Raw genomic sequence first — 27670 nt, 5'->3', positions numbered from 1 at the left:
CAAAATTCGAAAAAAAATTAGTTCACTAGTATACAACACACACATATATATTTGTATACGTATATATTTTTCACTAGTATATGCATATATATGTGTGTGTGTGTGTTTGTGTGTGTGTATATCATTAAAATAATAGATTATAGTGGGCCTTGCTTATTATCATCTTGTTGTTTGTATCCGTGCATCATGAATGACGTCACAAAGCGGTGATTTTTCATTAGAAAAGCACAGAGGAGAAGGGGTTATTGATTAACTTATAAATGATTAATGGTGAACCTGCACAGTTCACTATGCATAACATTATGGAAGGAATACTAAACAGTATACGAAAAAGATGAGGGAGAGATGGGAGGAGAAAGAATGGGGGAAAAAAGACAATATATATATATATATATATATATATATATATATATATATATATATGAGTATTGTTTTGAGGATAGGCCATGAACATAAAATTATGATAAAAAGTTTGAATCAACTGATTGGATATTCTTTAGATCATGTGATCATGATTTTCCTTTATCGTCAGCAACATCCGTATTTCCTTGTTTGCAAGGTCTCTAGATATATCATCATTGCGCCTGCGTGTGAGTATGTCATGTGTGTATGAGGTTATGTGGGCCTAGTTTCATTAATACACCGTATTTACGTGTATTCGTTCATGTGCTCGGACACTCCTTTTTCGCTTTTATTTTTGTAACTCCGGATATTGCTTATTGATAATAACGTCCACCCGGAACCATTTGTCGTTTACAAGTATTTATACACCCATCAATTCTAAAAAAACAAAAACAAAAAACTCGAAGTTTTAACTACTGATCTCTCTCTCTCTCTCTCTCTCTCTCTCTCTCTCTCTCTCTATATATATATATATATATATATATATATATATATATATATATATATATATAGTAAGTTATGAAAATATATATGGCAATTTAAGCTGCACAGAATATTCTGCGTTTCATCCTCGCGAGAATTCGTCTTACTATTTTCTTTTTGACTATCGGCGAACGTCCACTTTCTTTGAGTTCCCAGTATTGGTTTGCTCGTGCTGTTTTGATTCGGTATATTTTTGTTATTGAACGTGCGTTTATGGTCATACGATCTGGTTTCGAAATCTAAGGAAGTTATACCTACGTCATATTTCTTGCTATGCCTGATAGTAGATTGTGCCTGAATAAGAATGTCGGTATCCTATTCTTTAACGAACTCCACCGTCTCTTAAACTGTAGGAGAGAAATATGTAACAACCGTGTGGCCAGGATAAACTTTACTCTAGGATAGCGATAAATTTAAAATTCTCAATAACAATAGAAAATATAATAATAGAATAATATAAATAAATAAAAAATATACATATATATTCATATAATAAATACTTTTATAAATAAAACTAACACAATACCTGAAATATAAACCAAAAACACAAAATAACATATCTAACAAACCTAAGTTGAAAGTAGGTCAGCTTTATACACACAAAGAATATCTACCCTTCCCATAAAACATACACAAAGGGAAACGAAGAATGTGAAGTCAACTGTATGTTTGTCCTGTAAGTGCCTGACCATTGGCTGATTAGGATGGGTGCGGTTTCAACGAAGAAGCTGATTTGCTAACTAGAACTTTCAATACTATGAGTTTATATAAAAATGCACGATAAGCACACACACACACATACACACACACATATATATCATTATCAACTGACAAACTGTTTTGCTGTATCACACCTTTTCATTGTGGCTAGACAGGCAAGTAACTTAGGCTAAAGTTGAAACCTAATCTTTGTCTAGAGCTGCAAAGTCTATCTATTGCGCTATCCACACGCTATCCACACGAATAACGAGGGGCAGGGGAAACAATATCAACTACCGAACAGTGGTCTATATTTTAAAGAAACCCTTCACATTATCGCTAATAGCAACTGGCAATTACTCTTTTCACAGGACGCAATCTACGACGAAGTCAGGGCATATACATTCTTTTTTATTTTGATTGACCTAATTTTGGTTTTTATCTATCACATATGGTGTTCATTTACTTTATTATATTCTTATTTACACAGCACCGTTCCTGGATACATGTTTAAACTTTAACGGATTGTTATGCAACAATTTAGTAGTCTTGAATAGTGGCGAGTCATCTCTTATTTTCTGTTACTCACGTATTACCTTTAAATGTCGCATCTTTAAGTCGTATGAGATAAAACTGATTCAGGTAGTGATCGTATCGTATAGTTTTCAGTAGTTACCATTCAATTACTATTACTCCCAGATCTATTCTAACTAGGATTGATAGTATCTGTCAGAATTTCATTAGTTAGTTAAATGGATTCTATCTTTTTACAAACAATTTACTTCCAAAATAATCGCGCAGATATAAAAGAAGTTAAATAACCATTAAATTGAAATAAATAATATTAACAAATAACCTCCAAACCATGGATACGTAGTAAAAAAAATTATAAAAGCTCAGTTCCGTTAAATTTGTGTGTAGAAATACAAAAATATATGTATACATCATTTTATTTTGTATCCATGGTGTCTGTTTATTCATTTATTCTCTCTATCTATGCATTCCACGCATTATTGATGAAAACTGAAATTAATCTCAGTGCACAGAAAGAGCTTGAGTCAGATTAGACAAAAAGGCTGCACGTTGCGTCCAATTTTATTGTGGATTTAGAAACAAGTTGAATTGCAAATGCTTAATTTGGTTATACCACTAGTAGATTGAATGTTGATGTTGTTGATGATTTTTACACTTACGAGACAATGATTGAGTACATCATAAAAAAGCAGGCATCGCTATCTATATTAAATTTAATGTTTACCAAAAAACTTATTCATTCATATTATGTGCATCATTAGTTCTCCTCTAGCTAGTGTGGCAAAGTTGTTTAACCAACTGGTGTCTTCTAGAGGTATATGAAATATATCTCTCCTAATAAGGATGCTGGTAATAATCATATATCCTGTGCTACTGATAGATTACAATGTCAATCACTTCTATTCTTAAGAGGTATTTGACAAAATAGCAGCAAGTTAAAATATTTAAAAAAAAATGCTAATATATGGTCACCTAGTCGTTCGACACATTCACAAAAGAGGTGCGTCACCTCTATACAAAACAGATTCAAAGAGAAGTAAGTAAATGTCAGTCGAACCTGTGTTTGAGAAAATCTCTGCACTTGGCTAATGGAAATATTAAATCGTGGAACAGAACAACAATAAATAGATAGACTAACCATCACATGTATATATAAAAAATACCATGACATCCGAACGCCTGAAGTTCCCCTGCAGGAATAAAACACGGAAGCTCACATGTCATACACGGTATTATACATTTAGTCGCTACAAACAGACTCTGTTTCAGTCAGCGACCAAATGTAACTGTTTTACCTTCGAATAAATAAAAATATATTTTGCTCTTGTTATTGAACACTATTTAACAACCTTGTTGAGTTCATTAGTTCCAACTTTTGAATATCTGAAGCCTGGATATATATATATATATATATATATATATATATATATATATATATATACATATATAAAAGTCACTTTATGCATGTGTGTGTGTGTGTGTGTGTGTGTGTGTGAGGGACTTCCTTTCTTATAGATTCCGAAATGGCAGCCTATCCTTTGCAATTTCGCAAAACGGTAATTTATATGTCTGGCAGTATTCTTAAATATATTTTGTACAGTATCGAAAATTGGAAAAATCCGACCCTAAAAAGAGTCTTTCTCTCTTATAGATAAAAAAAGAATAATTTTTACAGAGGAATAGTTTACATTACACCAGCCAAGGAAATAATATATTTTCAGCAAATCATTTCTTCTTAAAAAAAAAAACAAAAAAACAAAAAAAAAAAAACAACAACAACAACAACAACAGATTTATAGTTATCTGGAGATTTAGCTCAGTAGTAGAGCATTCAACTACAGAACAAATGATTCCCTGTTTAAGCATGGGTGTACCTCACCATTATATTTTAATTTATTCTTAATAATGAGTTTAACTTATGATAAAAGAAAAGGTACTATTTAAAAATCGCCGCAAATCATTTCTTCGTTTGCATATTTTAAAATTAAACATTAATCAAAAGTGACTTTTCCAGGGCATTCATCGTCAAGCCCAAATGTCAGCTAACGTGATGTTGTAAATAATCACAGACGAAATTTGATGAACGAGATTATCATTATTATTATTTTTTTTTTTTTTTGCGAATTAGTCCACCGAGCAAATTATTCCTCGTAATATATAATAATCAATAGAGGATTGATTCTATAATAATACATACTCAATCTGCATGAACAAAAATATCACGTTTAAGCGTATATTGTACGGCTGGGCAACGCCTGGCCGCGAACTGGTGTCTGTGTATATATATATATATATATATATATATATATATATATATATATATATATATGTGTGTGTGTGTGTGTGCGTGTGTGTGTATATATATGTATATATATGTATATATGTGTATATATATACATATATATATATATATATATATATATATATATATATATCTTGATATCTTGAACATGACAATTCGTTGTCTTACGACTTTCTTTTGCCGTCTATTCCCTCTCACATTCCTCAATTGCTTTCTTCTCTTCCCGTTCTCTTTTAATTGTTTTCGCCATTCGCCTCCTCCTCCTCCTACTTCTTTTATCATTCACTCTTGATTTAAGCAATTTGATTTTGTGACGTCATCTAATGTGCACGCTAACGAGATAACAAGTAAGATTTGCAGTTTTAATATTATATAGATAGACTAGACAACGCGTAACTTGTTAAATCGGTATTCGTTATATTTTTCTCTTTCTTATTTTACTTGTTTCCGTCTTTCTATCTCTCAAATAAACAAGAAAGCAAGATAACCATATCCACGTGTTGTATAAGTATACTAGACAACTCGAGACCCCTTGAGTTAATATTACTCTTACTCTTTTAATAGATGGCATTATCAATTTGTGATGTCATCAATCATTCATGTATCAAAGTAAGAAGCAGTCACGTTTCAGTAGTATAAAATAGATAGTGCGATCTATTACAGACTACCATAAGTACAATATCTATCTAGTCTATACATCTCTAAAAGTGAGAATGTGTGTGTCAATATGTATGAGGATACGTCTCAATCTATATGTTCGACGAATTTTTTATCTACATACTTGAAATTTTGTATATAGGATAATCAGGCACGCGGAGAACTTTTAATCGGTTTTCCTCTGGGAGAAAGGGCTGTCAAGGGGTAAAAATTTGTCTTCAACCGTTTTACGATTGCGCATGCGCGGTTGTGAAACATGACAGCTTCCTTATATTAAGTTTGTTCAAAAACACTTTTTAAATATTATGTCAAGCTGGTCTAATGGTTATCGTACGTGACTCATTCTATTTAGGTTTTAGTTTCAATTTCGGCTCGAGTATTTGTTTTTACTTACAAGAAGTAAACTACTTAGAAGAAAAAACATAATACTCGCATGAACATGTCTCAGTTTTTTTCTGTTTTTTTTTTTTTTTTACTTCATTTAAATAAAAGGAATTTAACGTTATATTTTATACCTACGGTATTTCTGTTTATAATAAATAAGAATTCTGCATTAATTAACACGTAGTATTTATGCGTATTTTACGACCGGGCAACGCCGGGCACATATTCTAGTATATCTATAAAAGTGAGAATATGTGTGAGGGCGATTCTCAACCTATATATTCAACGAATTTTTAATTTACAGACTTAAAATTTGGTATATATAATATTAAGAGACGTGAAAAAAAAAAGGCTGCTAATGGGTAAAAATTGAAAACTCGGTACGTGGGAGTCATCGGATTTTTATCCGTTTGTTAATTGTTTCCCGAATGCGCATGTGTGAATGGTTCACATTACAGATTACTTAAGTTAAGGATGAGTATCGTTTGAAAACACCTTTTAAATAGCGTGTTATGCTGGTCTAATTGTTATCGTACTTGACTCACTGTTTTTAGGTTTTGGTTTCGATCTCAGCTCGAGTATTTTTTTTTTTTTTTACTCACAAGAAGTGAACAATTTAGAAAAATAAAAACCCATAATACTCGCATGCCTATATCTCAGTTTCTGTATGAAGTATTTTACGACCGGGCAACGCTGGGCCGCCTACTAGTATGTCTATAAAAGTGAGAATGTGTGTGTATATGTGTGTGAGAACAACTCTAAACCTATATACTCAACGATTATTTTATCTACAGACTTGAAATTTGGTATATAGGGTATTCAGAAATGTGGAAATGTTTTTCATGTGTTTTCATCCGGAAAAAAGAACCGCTAAGGGGTTAAATTTGAAAAATTGGTACTTGGGGGGGGGTCATCGGATTTTTATTTGTTTATAACGTGTTTCAGACTGCGCAGGCGCGGCCGTGAAACATGACAGCTTCCTTACGTTAAGAATATGTAGGTTAGAAAACACTTTTAAAGATCGCATTATACTTATCTAATGCATATGTCTCAGTTTCTTTCCGTTATTTTTTTTTTTACTTCATTTTTTAAAAGTAACTGAACGTTACGTTTAATACTTACGGTATTTCTGTTTATAATAAATAAGAAATCTGCATTAATTAAAATATGCGTATTTTACGACTGGACAACGCCGGGCGGCCTGCCAGTAATAAATAAATGTTTTACACCAAGTGCCCATCTTTTACTTTCCCCACAATTGTCCTATGGATTTAACAGTATTCGAACACTGCCCACCAAAATGTTAGTCCACTTAGTTAACCACTTGACCACTGTCATTCTCATGCTTTACTCATGCCACATGTAATAGTGTTTACTGTTTTTCTGCATGTCTATTTTGCCCTCGGTATATGTTTCTGTAATTACTCTCTCTCCCACACAAACATACACACCTAAACACCTTTAAAATACAGTGAATCAGAACTTTTAATACATTTTTGAACAAGTAAACGGAACAAAAACTATTTAAAAAATAATCTAAAGGTTTTCATAGGGATAGACCTTTAAGTATCATCTTTTAGAGCGTTATGTATGTCCCCCTCCCCCAATAAGACAAGTATATAGTTAACAATTAGATCACATGGTTCCGCTGATAGTCAGTACGACTAAACCCATCATAACTAAGATCAACTTTTTTTTTTGTTTGTTTTACAGATTTAATATAAAGCTCATCATAAACTTAAAAAAATAGAAGGGGGAATTGGGGGGCGATGAAGATTAACAGAGATGTAGTGATGAATATTGTAGAGTGTAAATTCATGCAGTTAGGATAATACATTCCTTAGGAAATGAAACACAAATATCTAGCTCACATGCCATAAGTATTATGCAAAAACTTAACTCTATTAGTGTACTGACCAATGTTGAAAATAAGTACTGCAATATATATATATATATATATATATATATATATATATATATATATATATATATATATATATATATATGAAACAGTAATATGCGTGTGTTCTGTATTTTTTTCTATGTATATCTGGCTTTCTTTATATTTTACTCTTTGTTTCAATATCACCCCAGGACAACAACTATATTCATTTTATATCTTCCCCTTGTCGCAACATTGACCGATCATCCACATTTATTACTGTCTTGCTTTCTCTCTTTCTCTCTCTCTCTCTCTCTCTCTCTCTCTCTCTCTCTCTCTCTCTCTCTATCTCTCTCTCTCTCTCTTCCCTTTCTCTCTGGAGAGTTTTTAATTGTCTTGTTTGTTAATTAATTCATTGATCTCCTTTTCTCTCAGTTTATTAATTAATCATCACAACGCTAACAAAGGGGGAAAAAGACATATTGTTGGCGACTTTCATAATGAGTTTCACTGGAAAATTTAGCCGAGCATTTTGTTCTTTTCTGGGTCGGACTTAAAGGAGCCGACTGTTCTCGTCAGTTTGCGTGAAGGGAAGTTCGAGTTTATGTTCGACTATTTGTCACGCTTAATCGTGTGTATAAGATTAAATTTGAAGCTAAAATCAAACAAGAACAATACATTTGAAGTGGTCAAAACAAAAATATAAACGCCAAAACAAACTAATAAATAGAGCAATATTTCTAGTTCATTTTTAGCTTATTATTATTTATAAATGAAAGAATAATAACTGTTTAAGAATAATAATTAAGAAAAATAAGTGTTTATGGGATTGACATTTCAATATTTTTTTAAAAGCCGTTCGATGTTTATTGAAAAACTAATCATTGTACTGACATATATCCCTTCATTTAATTATCTTTCTATAAAGATGATTATATTATTGCAAAAAAAAAAAAAAAAATTAGAATAAAGAATAAAACTGAATTAACGAAACAAAAATGAGATAGATACAGCGAGATCGTAATAAAGTTGATCATCCATTTTCTTTTCACAGATACCTATGCATATTGTGAACCATACGTATCTCAGCGTTCGCTTGGCTTTGGTCGGAACATGACGTCAACAGCCGGATTATGCCGAGCAATAGATCGGGTTCAGCTGCTGTCTGCCGTAACACGCCGATCAGCAAATCACAATGCGGTTCGCTGAATTACAACATCTTTATAAAAACAACAAAACATTTCTTGTTTTTTTAAAAAAAACATTTCCTTATTTGAGCCCCCCCCAATTAATATTTGCTTCTTCTAACCTTTTCTTGACAGTTATTATTATTGTTATTAAAAAAAATGAATAATAAACACACAAATTACTGTAAGTCGTTTTTCTGTTTATTTTTATACTTTACATTTATTCGTAGCGTTGTTATGATTTTATCGGCGACGCTCAACATAATCCGATTGTTGGCGTCATATTCCAGCCAAAGCCGGGCGAGCGCTGAGATAGGTCTGGTTCACAATATGCATTAGTACCCATTTGTACTTAAACTTAAATAGTCATGACAAACCTGACTAGGAGAAAAACCTCACTCTGTTCTTTAATAGCTTTGTTCAGTTGACCATTACTTTTGGAATTTCCCCCATACTCTCTGTCCCGACCATATCAACATGCAGGAAATTAATTTTAATATGAACAAATATTTTGCAGCACGTAGAATGCTGCCTATAAATCTTAGTCCTAATCAGAATAGTCCCTTGCGTTTCTGTGGAAACATGACTTCTTTGGAGCGAATAAAAGTAATAAAAAATACCCATTTATAAAATATTAAAAAAAATACTGAAATTGGTGAACGTACTACGAAACGAACACCAGCCATTTGAAATATAGAAACCAGATACCTAACTATTAAATTAGTTTATATGGTTTGTAAAAATATCATTAATATTCACCTTTCGGTTGTATTTGTTGCTAGTATATGTAATATTTGTGTTGAGTTTATTAATGAACTGTCGATTGTGGAAATTTCTTGTTGACGTACACTACCCCTTCAAAGGAGTATGTAATGCCTTGGAATAGGGACTCATGATAATAAGACAGGCATTTCACTACCACAAAGGAGAAGGTATTACCTGAGGGTATAATATCATGACAAGATAATAGGTAATACACCACACCCCCACTGAACTGAGTATCAAAAGATAGTACAAGAATTAACAGAAGTCTATATATTATTTAATTGGAATTCATTATTGAGATGAGTATTATTTATTAATTTATTTATTGCGGACTATTATCCTCATCTTTTTTTAGCTGTTGTTTCACGACGTTTTGGCCAACTATTCTTCCAGCCTTCTGGTGAGATGACAACAACTATGGATGGCAGTAATTGCTGAGGGTGCAGTTAGGAGATTCCTATCCCGTCGCGGTTACCACCTGATGAAGGCCAGAGGAATAGTTGGCCGAAATGTCGTGAAACAACAACTAAAAAAAGATGGAGATAATAGTCCTCAATAAATTAATTAGTAAATGATTAATAAATAATTAATAAATAATATTCATCTCAATAATGAATTCCAATTAAATAATATTTATACCATTCGGTACGGATCTGACCATGGAAGATCAGATAATAAATAAACGTGGATTTATAAGATCAAAAAATCCAACCGTGCTTCTCCTTCGGGGCCCATGGCGCAATGGATAGAGATGTTGAATCTCTACAGTTCCAGGTGATCATTGTCTGAAGATAGCGGTTTCAACCTTTTTTTTTTTTTTATTATTCAATTTTCACCCCAGTGCCACTTTGAAGTAGGGGGCTACTATCGGGGACATAAGTTGCAGGGGTATTATGAAAGGAGATTAGTAGCAAGATGTCTGTTCACATTACACTTGAACTTCTGCATGTCAGTACAGATGGGAAAGCAGAATCCCAGAAGGGAGTTCCAAAGTCTAGCAGTTCTGGGGAAGAAACTGTTGGAGTAGAAGGCTTTCTTACACCTAGAGATATCTACTGTGAAGGGGTGGGATTTAGCTGCTTGCCGGGTTTGTCGGGGGTATTCACGTCGAGGGGTACAAGTGCTTGTAGTTCGTCAAAGCATTCACCGTTAAAGTACTTATAGAACAAGCAGAGGGATACAACATTTCGTCGATGGGACAGGATGACAGTTCAGGACCTATCAGGTTGGCGACTCTGTTGAATCCTGTCCAGCGGTGAGAGACAAGTAGCAGATGCACCAGCCCAAATGTGACAACAGTACTCCATTCTTATCCCCTCTTCCATTAATAATGAAAATGAAAAGCATAGTACTGTCCTTTTTAAATCACTCCGAGGAGTGTAACTTTTCAGTAGATATATAACCTACTAAATAACCAATTAACATTAACTACCCATGTGGGGTCGCAGAAATAAGTGGTTTAGGACCCAGGCGCGGGGCGAACCCTCTTGATGCTGATGGGCCCGTAGATCTTCCCAGATCATCCGTCTAATAGAAGGAAAACTCTGAAGCTAAACCTAGGGGAGGGAAGTCTCTTCAGTTCCAGACGACAACCTTCCTAGAGCTGGTGACTCAAACAATCTTACCCAAAGCCGGCCAGAGGCTTACTTGTCTAAAAAACGTTGTGAGACGACAACACCTATGGATGGTAGTAATTGCTAAGAATGCAGTTAGGAGATTCTATCCTATCGCGGTTACCACCTGATGAAGGCCAGAGGAATAGAAACATCATGAAACAACTAAAAAAAGATGAGGATAATAGTCCGCAATAAACAAATTAATAGAAGTCATTGTATAATTTTAGCTTCAGACAGATATCAATTCTTTTATAAATTATAGATTATATTATTATCGCACAAAATAAAAAATAACTAAGATAATTAAGAAAAAAATCTATTAAAACAATTGATATAAAATATGTTTAACTAGCAGGTCTACATGGTGTTAGCTGTATCACTATCACATTCTGCTTTTATATCGTGCGGCAGGGTAATTACGAGATTTCTGTCTCCACCATATACTGTCAAAGTCAAAGTCAGGATTAAGTCCGGCTGTTTTGAGATCTTGATGTTAGGTATCCAACCACCTTTGCTTTGATCGTCCTTTGAACCTTCATTTTGAACCTCGTTTTTTGCAACGGTGTTTTCATTTTTGCACAGTAATGCCATACAAACGATTTTCTCTCATGTTGTATGAGATTGGCGTAACGAAGTATCGACACTTCCGGCATGGTCGAATTAGTTCAGAACTCGAAGCCGTACAAAAGAACTAGTCGTGCAACAGTCCAGTAGATGTTAAATTTGAGATGATCAGTAATTATGGAGGACGTCAGTTGTACTACGTCATTTCATCTACGCAGCATCGATTCGTGCGGTTATTTCACTGTAAATAAGACAGTCGTTGCTGATGGTTGAATATAAACCGTATACTTTATGAAAAGTTAATAATAGTAATGAACCAACAGGGAGACCCGATGTTGTCCGGGATTGAATGATGATTAACGAATGTTTCACACCATACTTTTATTGTCATCGAAATCGGCGCAATTGCCTATATTTCAATCAAATCGATTGAGTGTCTGCTCTAGTTGAGGACCCACTGCGGTGCGCCGGAAAGAAAACTTCACATGCCTTCTTGTAGTCCATAATACATTGTAGTCTACATTGCACTGTAGAGAACCTACTGTTGATTTAGATAAAGTATTTTATATAATGACTTGAATTGAAGTTTAAAATTCAAAAATCAAGTATCACGGTTCAATTATGCCCTCAACAGAAACATTCATTTCGAACACATTCCTATCTTATCAAAGAACCTATTGTTGATTACATAAAAATAGTGTTATATAATGACTTGAATTAAAGTTAAAATTCAAAAGTCAAGTATCATGGTTTAATTGTGCCCTAAACAGAAACATTCATTATTAACGCGCTCCTATCTTATCGAAGAGCATACGGTTCATTTTATATGCTGGGCCTTTCTGCTTGTGTGCTGATAAAACGTCTTTGAATGCATTTGTGATGTTAGGCTTTACTTTGTCCCAAATCGGATTGTTCCTTCTTTACTCAGCTTTATTCGATTGTTGATTAAGAATTTTTGATAATTATCATGGCCATTCTAATACAAAACCTATTTAAGAAGACCCTCAGACACATAAATTGTGTAAATTTCATAAAAATCGACCAAGCCGTTTTGGTATGTATAGAGAACGAACTCACACACACACACACACACACACACACACACACACACAGACAGAGAGAAAGAGTACCTTATAGAAGCAGAGATAATGAAAGAATCGAATTTTCAATATTATAAAGCATAACGGAAAATGTAAACAATTGCCTTCTAATGATAAGCTTATTTATTTACTAATTTAAATGAATACAATTAGCATCTATTATTTAAAAGAATAAAATCAGCAATATACATATTCAGAATAAGTTCGAAGTTTTCATAAAACTTTGGTATTAAGATAATGAATTAATATATACTCTCTCTCTTTCTCTTTCTCTCTCTCTTACACACACACGTATTATTGATTTGAAGAAATAAAATACAAGTATAATATTTGAAAATATATTTGTGTTTGTAATGTGCAATGGCTGTTTTTGTTCTTTTCCAAACGAAAACATAGCCGTTTGCATTCATAGTATGCATAGTGTTTACGGAATGAGATAAGTAAATTTTATTTATTTATTTTCAGACGACATATAGCCGTTAGAATTTAAAATATATAATTCTGTTTCTGTTCTTTTTTTAGAATGAATATAGTCGTAAGAATTCAAAATGTTGGATATATTTCAAAATATGAAATAAAAATAGTGTTTCTTTGTTTTAGTTATTTATTGATTGATTTTAGTTATTTATTTATTGATTTTTTATTTTATTATCAGTATTATTTTCTGTGGCTATCATTAAATGTTAAGAGAAAAGCCATACAAATATTTTCCAAAAACAATAAAAAAAATCATACACACCAGACACTTCTTTTATAAACAGAACTTTTCTTTTCCTTACCCACTTCAATAATACAATAATTCGTAATACTTTAAACAAACTAGTAATTCCAATAATACAAACTACATCGTGGATGTTGAAAACCTCCACGTGGACCCCCCCCCCTGTGAGTACATCATTTTAAAGAGGCATCAGAGAAACCGATGCTAATCTTAGAACTAAGTAGGTTAAGAAGAAAAAAGCTTGATCCGTTGAAGAAGAAGAAGAAGAAGAAGAAGAAGAAGAAGAAGAAGAAGAGCATAGCATTAAAATAGAACAATACTTTACTGGTTGAGTACGTGCTTCAAATAGGGAGTAAGAGGTAACAACAATCTAACTATGATAAGAACATGACCATTATTATATAAATGTTTAACTAATAAATAATCTGAAAACAGATAATAAAAGCTGCTTCCTTTTTAGTAGTATTGTATCAAAAATTATTATTTCAGCTAACGTTCGTCTGAATAATATTTTGTATAATACATTTATAATGATTTTTCAGCTTTCAATCTAAAAGACGTTTATTTGTGTCACTTCATTAGCTGTTGATGCTGTTAATGAATTAATGAATCGATATGTGAAACAAAAAGAATAAAGAGATGCGTTAATGTGTTCTGCAAAAGCTGAGTAGGATATCAAACGACAGAAAACGTTCGATTTTCCGCGTTGATAAAACGAGAATGCACTTAAAAAGGGTTGTAACCAATAAGATCGACCCATGGAATGCATTGCAGCAGATCGAAATTAAAATGTTTATGGGTGAGCATAATTCGAAATACATCATTGACATAAATACTCACACCCTCTATATGGATATTATAATCACTCTTTTCCTCCCTCCGGTCAGTTCACTTCATGCTAGTAGTACTATGTAAGATAGCACAATTTGTCACATGGCTTGATCACTGACGACCAAAAAACAGGAACTCTGGATGGGAACAAAGATTAAAACTGCGTCACTCTAGACGAATTTTTCTTTAACTGACCAAGGACAGAAAAGACGAAAGACAGTATCAGAACAGAGACTACCTTTTACTTATATCTAAAAGGCCAAGGGATCAGTCTGTTTGGATTTTAATATTCTACTCGTGCAAAGAGATTTGAAGCATTCAATTTAATCATGTAGTGGACATTCATGAAGAAGGAAATATATATATATATTTTACTTGGAAGATCACCATTTATTGAATCCACTCAAAGATAAAGGTTAAGTGTTAGGTAGATGGTGAGACAAGATCAGACACGGTGCAACTTTAGTAGAGCTAAACTATCTAAATGAACGACTCAATAGGAATTTATTCACATTAGACTTGAAAACGACCATGTTATAGTCAGCAGGGAAGCAGACCATGAAAGTATCGATAGAGCAGAGACAAACTTGCAACGTCTCTTCTGTGAGAAAGAGGGAGTAGAGAGATGGAACGGTCATTATGCACCAAATTTCAAAGACGGTCCTGTATCGTGTCAAAATAAATGGGTTTTGATGCTCCATTCCAGATGTGGCAACAGTACTCTTTTAGGCCGTATTTGACTCTTTTACAGACAGAGGATTGTATCGGGAGTGAGGTACTTCTTAGAGCGGTAAAACAATCTCACCATCTTTCCAGTGATTTTGGTAACGGTCTGATGTAAGTTTTCTATTTAAGGGCAGAAGTAAAGGTTAGTCGCAGGAGTTTATTTAGATATTTCACTGAGGCGAGAACCATTCATTTCTACAGGGGCAAAGATTTATGATGAAGAGACAGAACTTTGGTTTTGGATGTATAAAAGGTAACTAGCCATTTTTTTTACCACATTGCACTACACATGCTAGGTCGGAGTAGAGAGAATCTGCAAGATCCTGACCTTTATCAGCCTTTGCAGTGTGTTTAAAGTTTTTGCATTCTTTGACGGCAGCTAGCACCCGGAGCTGTACAAAATAGTAACAATTGAAGCATGCATGGTCCCCTGTGAGTGCACAGTGAACGAGGCATAAAAAGATGAGTTCAGCATTTGCCTCTTCCCCGTCAAATCCCGGTAAAAATGAACAAACGATGCAGTTTTAGGCCTTAACATATTTAAATTTGAGTTCAGCACCATGCAAAACTGCTAAATAGATATACACAGAAAATTTTGGACAAATATGGTAAAATAATCTATAAAATGGAGTGTTTTTATTAGCCCTAAAAAAGCACCCGAGGCACACCCAAGAGTTATCGCGAAGTATAGACAAACAAAATTATATAGAAATCAGTTACAACTTTTCAGAATGTTTTATAAAAATCCAAGGTATCATTTTTTTTAATAAGCACAAAAGTGTCAATTTTAGCCATTTTAACCCGAAAGGCCCCTTAGGGGGGCAACCGGAGTTTTCCCGGAAAGTCCGTTCTATTACTTTTTTTATTCATATCATGTTTAATGTTTGTGCAAAATTTCAAAAAATTCCAAGGCGTAGTTATTGAGAAAAGTGCGGACAGACGAACGGATGAACAGACAAGTGTGAATTTACAGATCCATCCACCATTGTCGGGGGAGCAATATCGATATTTTATACTTAGTGGTATTTTTGTGTTGCAGCTATAAATACATCTATCATGCATTATATTATCACACATACAGCGACTAAAGAGCCGTTAAAATTCTCAGTTTCAGTGGAGATATATGTGTTGTGGCACAGAAGGATCACTCATGAAAACGCTGACATAGATATAGGCTAGAAAAGTTAATTTGTATTGAAGCAAAACAGAATATACAGAGAGCAACAGTTGTAGCACGTACCACGAAGATGGCATACTATGAAAGTACACAGGCGCCCGTATTTACCTCTCCACCACCGCGAAAGGATGTGATGCAAAGTCAGAAGGTAGGGAAATTGGCCAACACCCTAAGAGGAGGAGCACACTGACCCTTCAAAAATAAGTGAGTAGCCCCGTTGCGATTCTCTAGTGAAGGCGCCTCAACAAGCGATAAACACTCCTCCTGAAAGCCGGATAGCAAAGCGTGGGAGGGTGGACCTCCTAGGGCTACCTAGAACATTTGCATCAGTCTAACAGCAAAAGAGGGCCATGGAAATATCTCAGTTTTTGTCGAAGAAATTGTCGACAAACCACAACAAGAATCGGTATTCCTCAGTCTATTTATGCAGTTCAGAAAAGTTCATATCTTGTGCATGTGTGAGTTTTCACAAATATATGTTAATATGCACGTGGACTTAATCCGAGTAAACTCACAGCAAAATTCAGGATTCTACTTTCCACACTTAATGAAGAGATTGTTTAATTCATCAGCAAGGAAACATAGAACATCAGAACACTCTTCATTATTATTTATAATAAAAGTGTACTTTACTTCGTCCATGCCTGTACACACACACGCACACATACACACACATCTATATATGCATATATAATGTCGCATCTAATTGTATTACCTATGTTCACTGACATTATCACTGACCCATTAATCCTTTACAAAGAGAATAACCTATTGTAACGTTTGTATTTTATCACATCACTGTTAGAGACACATGTTCTTTCGAGCATATATAATCCAACATACACATGCGCACAAACTCGTAGATATTGTTAACACTTCTACATCAACAGCAACATGACGTATACGTACTTGCTGGCATATATTTACAAATGTTTAATATGTGTGTGTGTGTGTGTGTGTGTGTAAAATGATATATGCCAATTACATATATGGATAATCAAATGGCATAATCAATTCAAAGAATCTGCGCAAGAAAAGGGGGCGAACACTATCAACATCGATAGAGTAAGTTGTTTCTACTCGTCAGAAACTCTTACTCATATTGACAGCTGTAATATCTTCCCTAGGATCCACATAGTTCTAATTTTCTTTCGAAATTGAAGAATAAATAAATCTGGTTACACATTGTGACAGTTGAGTTTTATTTGCCTCAACTATGTATTATTTAATGATATTTACATTTCAAATAATATACTTTTTGAAATGCCTTGTATATCAAGTTAATTATATTAAATAATCATGTTACTTTTACTTTGTAAATATTAATTCTCATCAGAATATATAAGAGTATAAAGGTGAAGATGCCGGAAACTCTCTTGGGTATTATGCATACATACATTTGATTTTGTTAGCGAATTGTTTAAGTTTCTTTTCAGCAATCAATTAATCGATTCGATGTATCAATCAATTTGACGCTAATCAATTCGGCTTCTTTGAGACTGCAGAAAATCGCAGGTACGCGTTATGTTTTCCTCTCGGCATCCATCTTTCTTCGCTGGTATCCATCAAAGTAAGAGAATGGAGGCAACAAAGGAAAGACGCTGCGTTCAAGATTACTATAAAAGCGGAGAGCAAAACGACAAGCGATACAAAGTAAAGGAATCTGAAGAGAGAAAGAAAGAAAAAAAAAGAGACAGAAATGGATAGATATAAAGGAGTGAAGTGAATTGATAGCGAAAAGGGAGTGGCAGGTTTCATTTCGTTTGTCTGCATTACGGCAAATCAACGCGTTTTGGGTTATGTAATATTATTAGTGGTCATGCTTTTCTAAGCAGTATCGATGTGTAGATTACAAATTACTGCATTGTTCAATACGAACTCGGTATAACCGATTCGATAGATAATGATAGTACTCATAAAGCCAACCATGCGAAATAGGAAGAACGATATTATGATTTGTTTTCTGTATGGTCTTTTTGTATCATAAAATATAAATAACTAGACATTTTGCACGTGGGAATAGGTAAAATGTTAAAACTTTAAAGTTAAAAAATTGATTTAGCGTGATTGCTTTATACCGAATTCATAGTTGAATATTGTTAAATTTGTGCTGCTTTAAAATTTATTGGAAAAATCTATGTGCCATCCTTATAAACAATGAGAAATATGCTAATTAAGTAAGGACGATAACATCTTTGAATAATTTTTCTAGTCATAAAGACATGCTAATAATATTGAGTTATCGTTCTTCCTTAGCTAGCTTCTTCTCGATTGATGTGAATGGCAACTACATTTCCAGATCTAATTTTAATTTCGACATTTCATATGTACGATGAAACTTGACATAACTTTTAGAGTTTTAATGCTTTTTTCATAAAACATGTGTGTGTATATATATATATATATATATATATATATATATATATATATGTATATATGTATATATATACATATATATATAATTATAAAACTCAAATGACCTTGTAACGAGTGATGTAACCCACTTTCCGGTTTACGACATCCAGTTGCGCATGCGCGCATAAACATTAACCCATAACAACATAAACAAACACAAATCGCTTCTTTTGCAGATTTTGACCTGCACACTAAAATATTAACGTTATTATTTCGAAATTATGATTTAACATGGGAAGCGTGTTTTTTTTTGCAACTATTCTGTATTACAACTAAATCTACTTTGACCCGTATTGTTTTACTGCGTACGTTTTCAGCGCTCCAATTGTTTTATTTTCTGTTTAAAGTTGGTAGAACCTGATAAGAAGTCTCAATTAAGCGAAAGGATAACAAAAGTTATTTTAAAACACTCAAATTGTACAAAAAATGTTGTAAATAGAAAAGCATTGTCTTAATTAGTTTTATTGCCCTTATTATTAACATAAATTAAATATTTGACCCAATGGGTCATGAATGTTTGTTTAAAATAAATAAAAAAGTTATATTTTCATTTTCAATTTAAAAGCCATTCTTAACATGGGGAGAGTGTTTTTACTATTCTATACTTTCAAATAACAATTTCATTTTAAAGATATAAAAATTTGAATTTAACTTAAGTATTATGGTATCTGTTCAGTGCACATTTACCTATAATTATGGCAAAACACTTATAATTCAATTGCTGTAATTTTTTTTCTCAAAAATAAACAATTATAAACAATTATAAACAGAACGACTCCTAGAAATCTATCTATTCTTTTTATTTTAATATAGCTTCATAGAAATGTTTCTGTTAGCTCACAAAAAACTAATCTTTACGTCAAAAGTGTCACGCTCATACATTAATAACATACTGACCCCACGGGTCACGGGTAGTCTAGTTTATATATATATATATGTGTGTGTGCGTGTGTGTGTGTGTGTGTGTGTGTGTGTGTGTGCGTGTTATGAGTAATGAAGAAATTTATTTAATGTATTTAACGTGAACTGACCGAATATAAAATAAAAGAATGAGTTAAATACAAAAAAGGAGTATAGAATTTATTAAATGAAAACTCTTTATCGTCGCTAGAGAAGAAGAGATAAGAATAGGTAAAGAAGAACAGCGCCGTCCTTTTCTTTTTTATTGTTTTTAAAAGAGCTACTTTCCGAAACAGAGAGAAAGAAATACAGAAACAGAAAGAGATGGAGCCACTGAGAAATGCTGAAGGAAGGGAGAGAGAGAGAGAGAGAGAGAGAGAGAGAGAGAGAGAGAGAGAGAGAGAGAGAGAGAGAGAGAGAAGGGAAGAATGATAGATAGATAGATAGATCACATTTATGCTGACGATACTACCATCTATGGCAACACTTCAAAAGCAGTAAACGACCAAGTTCTCTCTGATTCTGTATCTCCTTTGATCTTGATCAAGTGGTGCAATGGGGAAATAGATGGCTGGTTAATTTTAATGTGTCTATAACCAAGTCTTTATCTTTCTATCATCAATACTTTGATCCCCATCTGGCATCAATCGAAATGAATGACTCTCGTCTTGGGGAGGCTCCATGTTTTGACAAACTTCTAGGCCTGACCTTTACTCCTGATCTTAGATGGAACACAACACGTGCATCAAATCCGTTGTGGGGGCTGCTGGGAAAATGGTGGGATCGTTTTACCGCTCCAGTAGAGATCTGACTGCTGACGCAATTCTCAAGCTGTATAAGAGCCAAGTAAGTCCAAGGATGGAGTACTCTTGCCACATCTGGGTAAGAGCTGCTAGAACTAGCTTATCTTGTTTTGACAGAGTTCAAAACAGACTTTGTAGCCCAGTGGGGGATGCCCTTTTCTTTTCCCTGCAACCTGTTTTCCCACAGAAGAGACGTTTCTATCATCAACGCTCTGATCCCCGTCTGGCAGCAATTGAAATGAATGACTCTCGTCTTGGGGAGGCTCCATGTTTTGACAAACTTCTAGGTCTGACCTTTACTTCTGATCTGAAATGGAACACCTTTGATTTATTTTTTGTAATGTACATTTTGTTGCAATTTAAAAATATTATCTTTCATCTAGCTATTAATGATATAGGTATAAAATTTTCAATGATTTTTTAAAAGTGCAACAGAATGTACATTGCATAAAATAAATCAAAGGTAATTTTTTGCTTAAATTTAAATTAAATTTTTATACCTTACTTTGTAAAATTTATAAAAGTGCATTTTGAAGATAAATAAATTTCAGATTGAATCTTGTACCTTTATTTTTAAAGCCTATAGTAAAAACATTTTGTTTAACAATTTTCATGCTTTGGATGAAATGCTTTTCTAACTTGTAAATATATGTACACAGATCCCCGGGAAATCTCAGCCCTCAATATTTATATCTACACTATTGAAATAGAAATAAACGTAGAAATATAGACTTACGAATATCAAAAGTAAGAAATAAGACTGAAATTAACTATTTAAAATATTTAAATTAAATATAATTCATCTCATTGTTATTGAAATGTTACAATATCGTTGCGTAAAACAATAAGAAATACGAAGAATTATTAAGTCGAGCACAGTCACAGAAAAATAGGAATGTTGAGTAACATCTCTCTAAGCAGAATGGAACCATCTCATTCGATCTCTTTTTATTCCTCAAAATATCAGTGGTTGATGTGTAGCTCAGAGTGCAGCCAGGAGAGCATGCATCTTACCGTCTTATCAGACTCGTTTTTGGAGAGAAAAGTAAACAGCATTAACTTGTTTAGTATTCTTTCTGTCATGCATGTACGTCAGCTATGATTACTTAACCATTAAATTCGTTCGTCATTTCGCTTATTTACACTATGCCTCTATGTTCAAATACATTTTAAACGCTAACCTCATGTTGCTCTCTTTCTTGTTTGCACATGACCCAGTCTGACATAGATTAGCCTGTTGTGAGCGCTCTTTGCAACGCATGCGTTGCATAACGAGAATAACACAAAATGCTTCCCGGGAGGTGAAGGAGAGAGAGAGAGAGAGAGAGAGAGAGAGAGAGAGAGAGAGAGAGAGAGAGAGAGAGAGAGAGAGAGAGAATTGCATCCGATTTTGACCGTCGATTAACTTGAAACAATTCTCACATGATGCAATGATGATGCTAGTCCAAATGCTGGAAATCTTTTATTTAGAGAATCGAGGGTGATGGAGATGAAGGGCGCAAAAGTCATAAAGTGTTAAGTATACAGAAAATAAAATGTTGCAGCAAAGATCATTTGTCCAAAATGATAAAACTATTGATGAAGACGTTTTACTGATTGCACGGCGCTCTGCCATTGGCGGTTTGGTGTTGCAGCATCCTTTGTTTGCGATGGCCTCTCAATGCCCCTACTGTTTAGCTTAACCATTTCAAGCAAATAGCAATGATGTGATTCATCATAATAAACCCCGCTAGTGAACAATATATGCATTATATATTATATCTATATACGCATATTCTATTGAATTTTTAGTTAGCCAATCAGCTTCCTAGTTTCAACCGCTCCCTTCCTAATCAGCCAATGGCCCAGTTGACCTTATGTTGAACCCTTTCTTTGTGTGTGCTTTTTTAGTAGGAAGTGTAGATATCTAGTGAGTTTACCTACTTTAAATTTTTGATCACGCGCACTTTGCCCACTTCAAAATAAATGTCTAACGAAAAGCATAGTTTACCAAGCCGCAATATGTGCAAAAGAAAACCCGAATAACAAGAAATATTATGTAGGTATGACGTCCTTAGCTTTCAAAACCCGATATTATGACCACAAAAGTGCGTTAAAAAAAAAACAAAAAAAAAACACCGAATGAAACAACACTAGCAAACAAAGGAAGGGTTCAACATAAGGTAAACTGGGCCTTTGTTCTGTAAGTGCCTGCCCATTGGCTGATTAGGAAGGGAGCGGTGGAAACTAAGAAGCTGATTGGCTAACTAAAAATTAAATAGAATATGCATATATAAAAACGCGAGACTACAACAACTCTTCGCATAAGCCTGACGAATCCTAATGTGGATGAAACGTGGAATATTCTGTGTAGCTTAATTGCCATATATATTTTACTAACTTACTACCTAGCTCTACCTATGTATTGAGCACTGTTGAAGTAAATTCTTAGTTTAGGCATAAAATTATACTTTCGTATATTAATTTATGTGATTAAATAAAGTAGTTATATATATATATATATATATATATATATATATATTATTTTGAGTAAACAATTACATATGGTCGCTGCAAATAGCCATCTGTTTCAGTCAAAGAGACTTCATCAGGCGACCTTGAACGTCTCGACGCCAAAAATTATTTTAAAATATATTTATGCATATATATGTGTGTTTGTGTGTGTTTGTGTATCTATATCTGTATTTGTACATGTCTATATATGTGTATGTGTGTATATATGTATATATATGTATAAGTATATGGATATATATATGTGTGTATATTTGTATACATGTGTGTATGTCTGTATATGTGTACATATTTGTATATTTGTATACCTGTGATTATATGTGTATCTATACATATAGCTGTATTCTTGCGTGTGCGTATGTTCTTTTATGTATATATTTACGTGTATATGTTTGTGTCGCTTTTGTACATGTATGTAGGTATTTGTATATTTTATACGTATGTATGTATACAGATATATGCCTTAGCATGAATATGTCTGCATTAGTCAGTCCTCCCTAACTTAATGCATAACGACACGTAACTCTCGTAGTAAAATCACACCCGTGCAAAGTCCTTTTCTTTCCGTGACACGTTCAATATAAGTAGAACACCCCCCACACACAAACACACCACCCTCCTGTACAACTCACAGCCCCAATAAAATTATGACCCATTTTTATTTTTATTTCAAATTTACTTTCCTAATGCGATCCATCCTCTTTTTTAGAGAGCTCGCGATTTTTTATAAACTCCTTATGAACGTTTTATACTTTTTTTGAAGAGCTCCATTTTTCTTTTTTAATTTCTCTCTAATCTATCCCATTTTTCATTTTCTTTTTGGCGTCGAGAGGTTCCAGGTCACCTGATAAAGTCTTTTGACTGAAACAGATGGCTATTTCTACCGACCATATGTAACTGTTTACCCCAAATAATAAAAAATATTTTGCTCTTTTTATTGAGCACTATTTAACAACCTCGTTGTCTTCATTAGTTCTGACTTTTGAACACCTCAAACATATATATATATATATATATATATATATATATATATATATATATATATATATATATATATATATAGTTTTAATTTTCTTTTTTGTTGGGGATGGGGAATTCTACCGCATACCAGCCATTCACGGTCACAACTGGAGAGCATTTTTAACATTTGAAATTGAGTGAAATTGTTTGCACTTGGTTCGTCTATAATTTGAAGGTAAAAAGATACCCAGTTCCCAATATTTATCCTTTTTCCTTTTTTCCACCAAGTTTTATAGAATGTTTACACGTAATCGCTTGAAAAGTAGAATCTATTTTTTGTGGGTTGGGGAAATTTAACAGAGAGTGTAAATCTGCAAATTTATCAATATTTGATTAATAGTAAATAAAAAAAAATATGTGTATTTATAAAACTTACGGGTCGGTGAGATTAAGTTAATATTTTTTGTCTAGACTAAGGACATTAACTGAATGAATTAAACCAAATTTTTTTCACTTGATTAATGTGGGTTGATCGAAACAAACGTACAAAGAAACGATTTTGGTATCTACAAATAATGTGTCAATTAATAATTATGGCCAATATGCAAATCCGTAATTAAAATTATAAGGCTCAACAGTTAGTTGGTTTTCCCTAATCAATAGAAACTTAATCTCACATTTACTTCATAAGAGGCTTTTCTGAAAACAAACCTGGTAACACATCTGTGTTCATAATTTTGTTTTTTATTCATCAGTTTTAAGAAAAATAGCTTCAGTGGATGTTACTTGAGTTTTGCTTTGTACTTTCTTCAACTTAAAAATTTTCTTTTTTACACATTCTTTTTCCCAAGTTTGATATTTTTACCTATTATCCTCCCCATATCTCTCAATCAATGGAGTTACTTTCTTTCCCTCTTCTATTGAGCATTTTCTTTCTTATGATATTAAAGTTTCTTATGATATTAAAATTTATAAATTAATTTATTACTGCATTTTAAATATTAATGCAATTTTTAAACGACGAATAGAATAATTATGTCGTCCGACGGCTTTTGAAAAGAAAATTTGAGACGATTATTGAACACATTCTAAAGAGTACAAAATGGTTTAACGAATACTGCGTAATTTAATTCTTTATTTAATAATTCTAAACCTTAAGAATACCAATAAAATAATTATATACATGTTTAACATTTTAAAAAATACATTCTTCATTGAGATATTCTTTAAAAATAGTTCGGATTAATTTAACTAGTGTTATCATCTAATATTGAATGTGAAATACTTAAGATTCTCCCCAAGTCCCGTCTCAGTGTTAACGTCGAAACGCTGGTTAAGACTATTTTTAATGTTTATATTGTTTGATTAATTTGTGTTAACTACTTTCGAAAAATATTGATAACAAGTTCATGTTATCAATATATTTGAACTTTATATATATATATATATATATATATATATATATATATATATATATATATATATATATATATATATATATATATTTCAGCCCGGCGTTGCCCGGGTGTTTGGAGGTGTATGGTGTATGCTGAACAAAAAAAAAAAAAAAGGGTCAATTTTTTAACTTTAACCCGTATTATGACCCCTTAACATTTATTATTTTGGGCTCAAATCAAGTTATTAAGTAAGATCCATGTCCATGACCCCTTAATCGCAAAATTTCTGCCTAAAAACTTATCCGAAAATGGATCCATTAGATTTTCCCAAATCTCAGTACCCTGCATATCAAATTTCGAGTCTGTAGACTAAAAATTGACAGAGTTATTGTGTAGGGAAATGTACACAGACACACAGACACGTTCACTTATATAGATATACTAGCATTTCAGCCCGGTGTTGCCCGGGTATTTTGAGATGTATGTTGAGCAAAAAAAAAAACAAAAAACAAAAAAAAAAAACAATTACAACGGTCAATTTTTCTAACTTTGACCCCTATTATGACCCTCTAAAATTGATTGTTTTGGGCTCAAATCAAGTTATTAAGTTAGATCCATGTCCAAGGAATCTATATGTCAAGTGTTTAGACCCAAAATTGTAGGAGGAGTTTGGTAGAGTTCTCAAAAGTCAAATCGTTGAACTTTGACCCCTTAATCGACAAATTTCTGGCCGAAAACGGATCCATTAGATTTTCCCAAATCTCAGTACCCTGCTGGAAAACCGCCTCTGTGGTACCAGTCTTCAAGAATTCTGGTGAAAGAACTGACCCACTAAATTATCGCCCCATTAGCCTCCTCCCGCTTTTCGCCAAAATATTTGAGTCCTTAGTTAATAAAGCCCTAGTCCAGCACCTAACAGCTGCTAAACTCTTGACTGACAAAAAATATGGATTCAGGCAAGCCCGTTCAACAGCAGATATCTTAACTGTAGTTTCTGAACGTATATACCGTTCATTGGATAAAACAGGGGAGGGTAGAGCGGTGGCCCTTGATATATCTAAGGCTTTTGACAGGGTATGGCACGATGGTCTTCTAAGGAAAATTAGATCATATGGAATCACTGGAAGAATTCATAACGTAATTAAATCCTTCTTAAGTAATAGAAAAATCAAAGTTGTCCTCGACGGACGTACATCCAAACAATATGACATAAATGCGGGAGTGCCTCAGGGGTCTATCCTTGGACCTCTATTGTTCCTGATATTCATAAACGACCTCCCTGATAAAATTGTTTCGGAGATGGGTATATTTGCCGATGACACCACTCTCTATAACAGATATGAGGGGAAAACAAATGAACACATATCCAAGAAAATGGCAGAAACACTAGAGGATGACCTCCAATCCGTAGTGGAATGGGGACAAAAATGGTTGGTCTCATTCAATGCTGCTAAGACTAAGCTTGTTTCCTTCAATAACTACAAGAAACCTTCTCTACCACCAATAGCAATGGCCAAGAACACATTGCCTGAAAGTACTTCTTTTAAACTCCTCGGCCTAACGTTTACAGGGAATATGAACTGGAATAGATACATTGAGAGAATTGCCAAGGCTGCTGCAAGGAAGGTTGGCTCCCTCTACCGTGCTAGAAAACTACTTACGCCTGCCAGTATCCTATACCTCTATAAGGCAACCATTCGCCCATGTATGGAGTACTGTTGTCACATCTGGGCTGGTGCATCTGCTGCTTGTCTCTCGCTCCTGGACAGGGTTCAAAAAAGAGTCGCAAACCTGATAGGTCCTGAACTGTCATCTAGGCTTCAACCTCTGTCCCATCGACGAGATGTTGCATCCCTCTGCCTGTTCTACAAATACTTTAATGGTGAATGCTATGACGAACTGCAAACACTTGTACCTCCCCGACGTAACTACCCCCGACAAACCCGACAAGCTACTAAGTCTCATCCCTTTACAGTGGAGATCCCTAGGTGCAAGAAAGCCTTTTACACAAATAGTTTCTTCCCCAGAACTGCGGGTCTTTGGAACTCCCTTCCGGGATTCTGCTTTCCCAACTGCAATGATATGCAGAAGTTCAAGTGTAATGTTAACAAACATCTTTCTACTCTTCTCCCTTCATAATGACCCCGTTAATTAATTCCCTAATAGTAGCCCCCTGCTTCAAAGTGGCACTGTGCCTTGTTTGGGGTGAAAATTGAATAAATAAAAAAAAAAAACCCTATATATCAAATTTCGAGTCTGTAGGCTAAAAATTGACATAGTTATTGCGTAGGGAAATACACACAGACACTTTCACTTATATATATATATATATATATATATATATATATATATATATATATATATATATATATATATATGATTTTCAGAATGTGAGAGATTGTATATAATAAATTCCACAGCCAAACAACGTCGTAGCCCACAAGAGCCATGACAGTCATGGCTCTTGTGGGCTGCGACGTTGTTTGGCTGTGGAATTATATATATATATATATATATATATATATATATATGTGTGTGTGTGTGTGTGTGTGCGTGCGTGTGTGTGCGTGCTCTGTTGTTATATTTAACGTACATTAAGCTTTTACACAAAAAGGATTGGCATGCGCAAAGAGTGAAATATAATTGAAAAAACA

General features: G+C 33.7%; 2 protein-coding genes across 2 annotated transcripts in view; one reads left to right on the top strand and one right to left on the bottom strand.

Annotated features, from left to right (window-relative positions):
- Positions 1–8523, top strand: part of LOC145241393 (uncharacterized) — a 421614-nt gene extending 413091 nt beyond the window's left edge. The window contains exon 5 of the transcript XR_013862546.1: positions 8398–8523. The gene's annotated coding sequence lies outside the window, so the exon portion shown is untranslated. The remainder of the gene's footprint in view (positions 1–8397) is intronic.
- Positions 1–27670, bottom strand: part of LOC145241391 (voltage-dependent calcium channel type A subunit alpha-1-like) — a 1447749-nt gene that overhangs the window by 616249 nt on the left and 803830 nt on the right. The gene's annotated exons all lie outside the window — the stretch shown is intronic.

The sequence above is a fragment of the Euprymna scolopes genome, chromosome 20 (genome assembly GCF_053919585.1).
Source record: "Euprymna scolopes isolate OS-2025 chromosome 20, ASM5391958v1, whole genome shotgun sequence".
In the NCBI taxonomy this organism is placed as follows: Eukaryota; Metazoa; Mollusca; class Cephalopoda; order Sepiida; family Sepiolidae; genus Euprymna; species Euprymna scolopes.
Note: the sequence above shows the minus strand (reverse complement) of the source record. Positions and strands in the feature narration are given on the sequence as shown.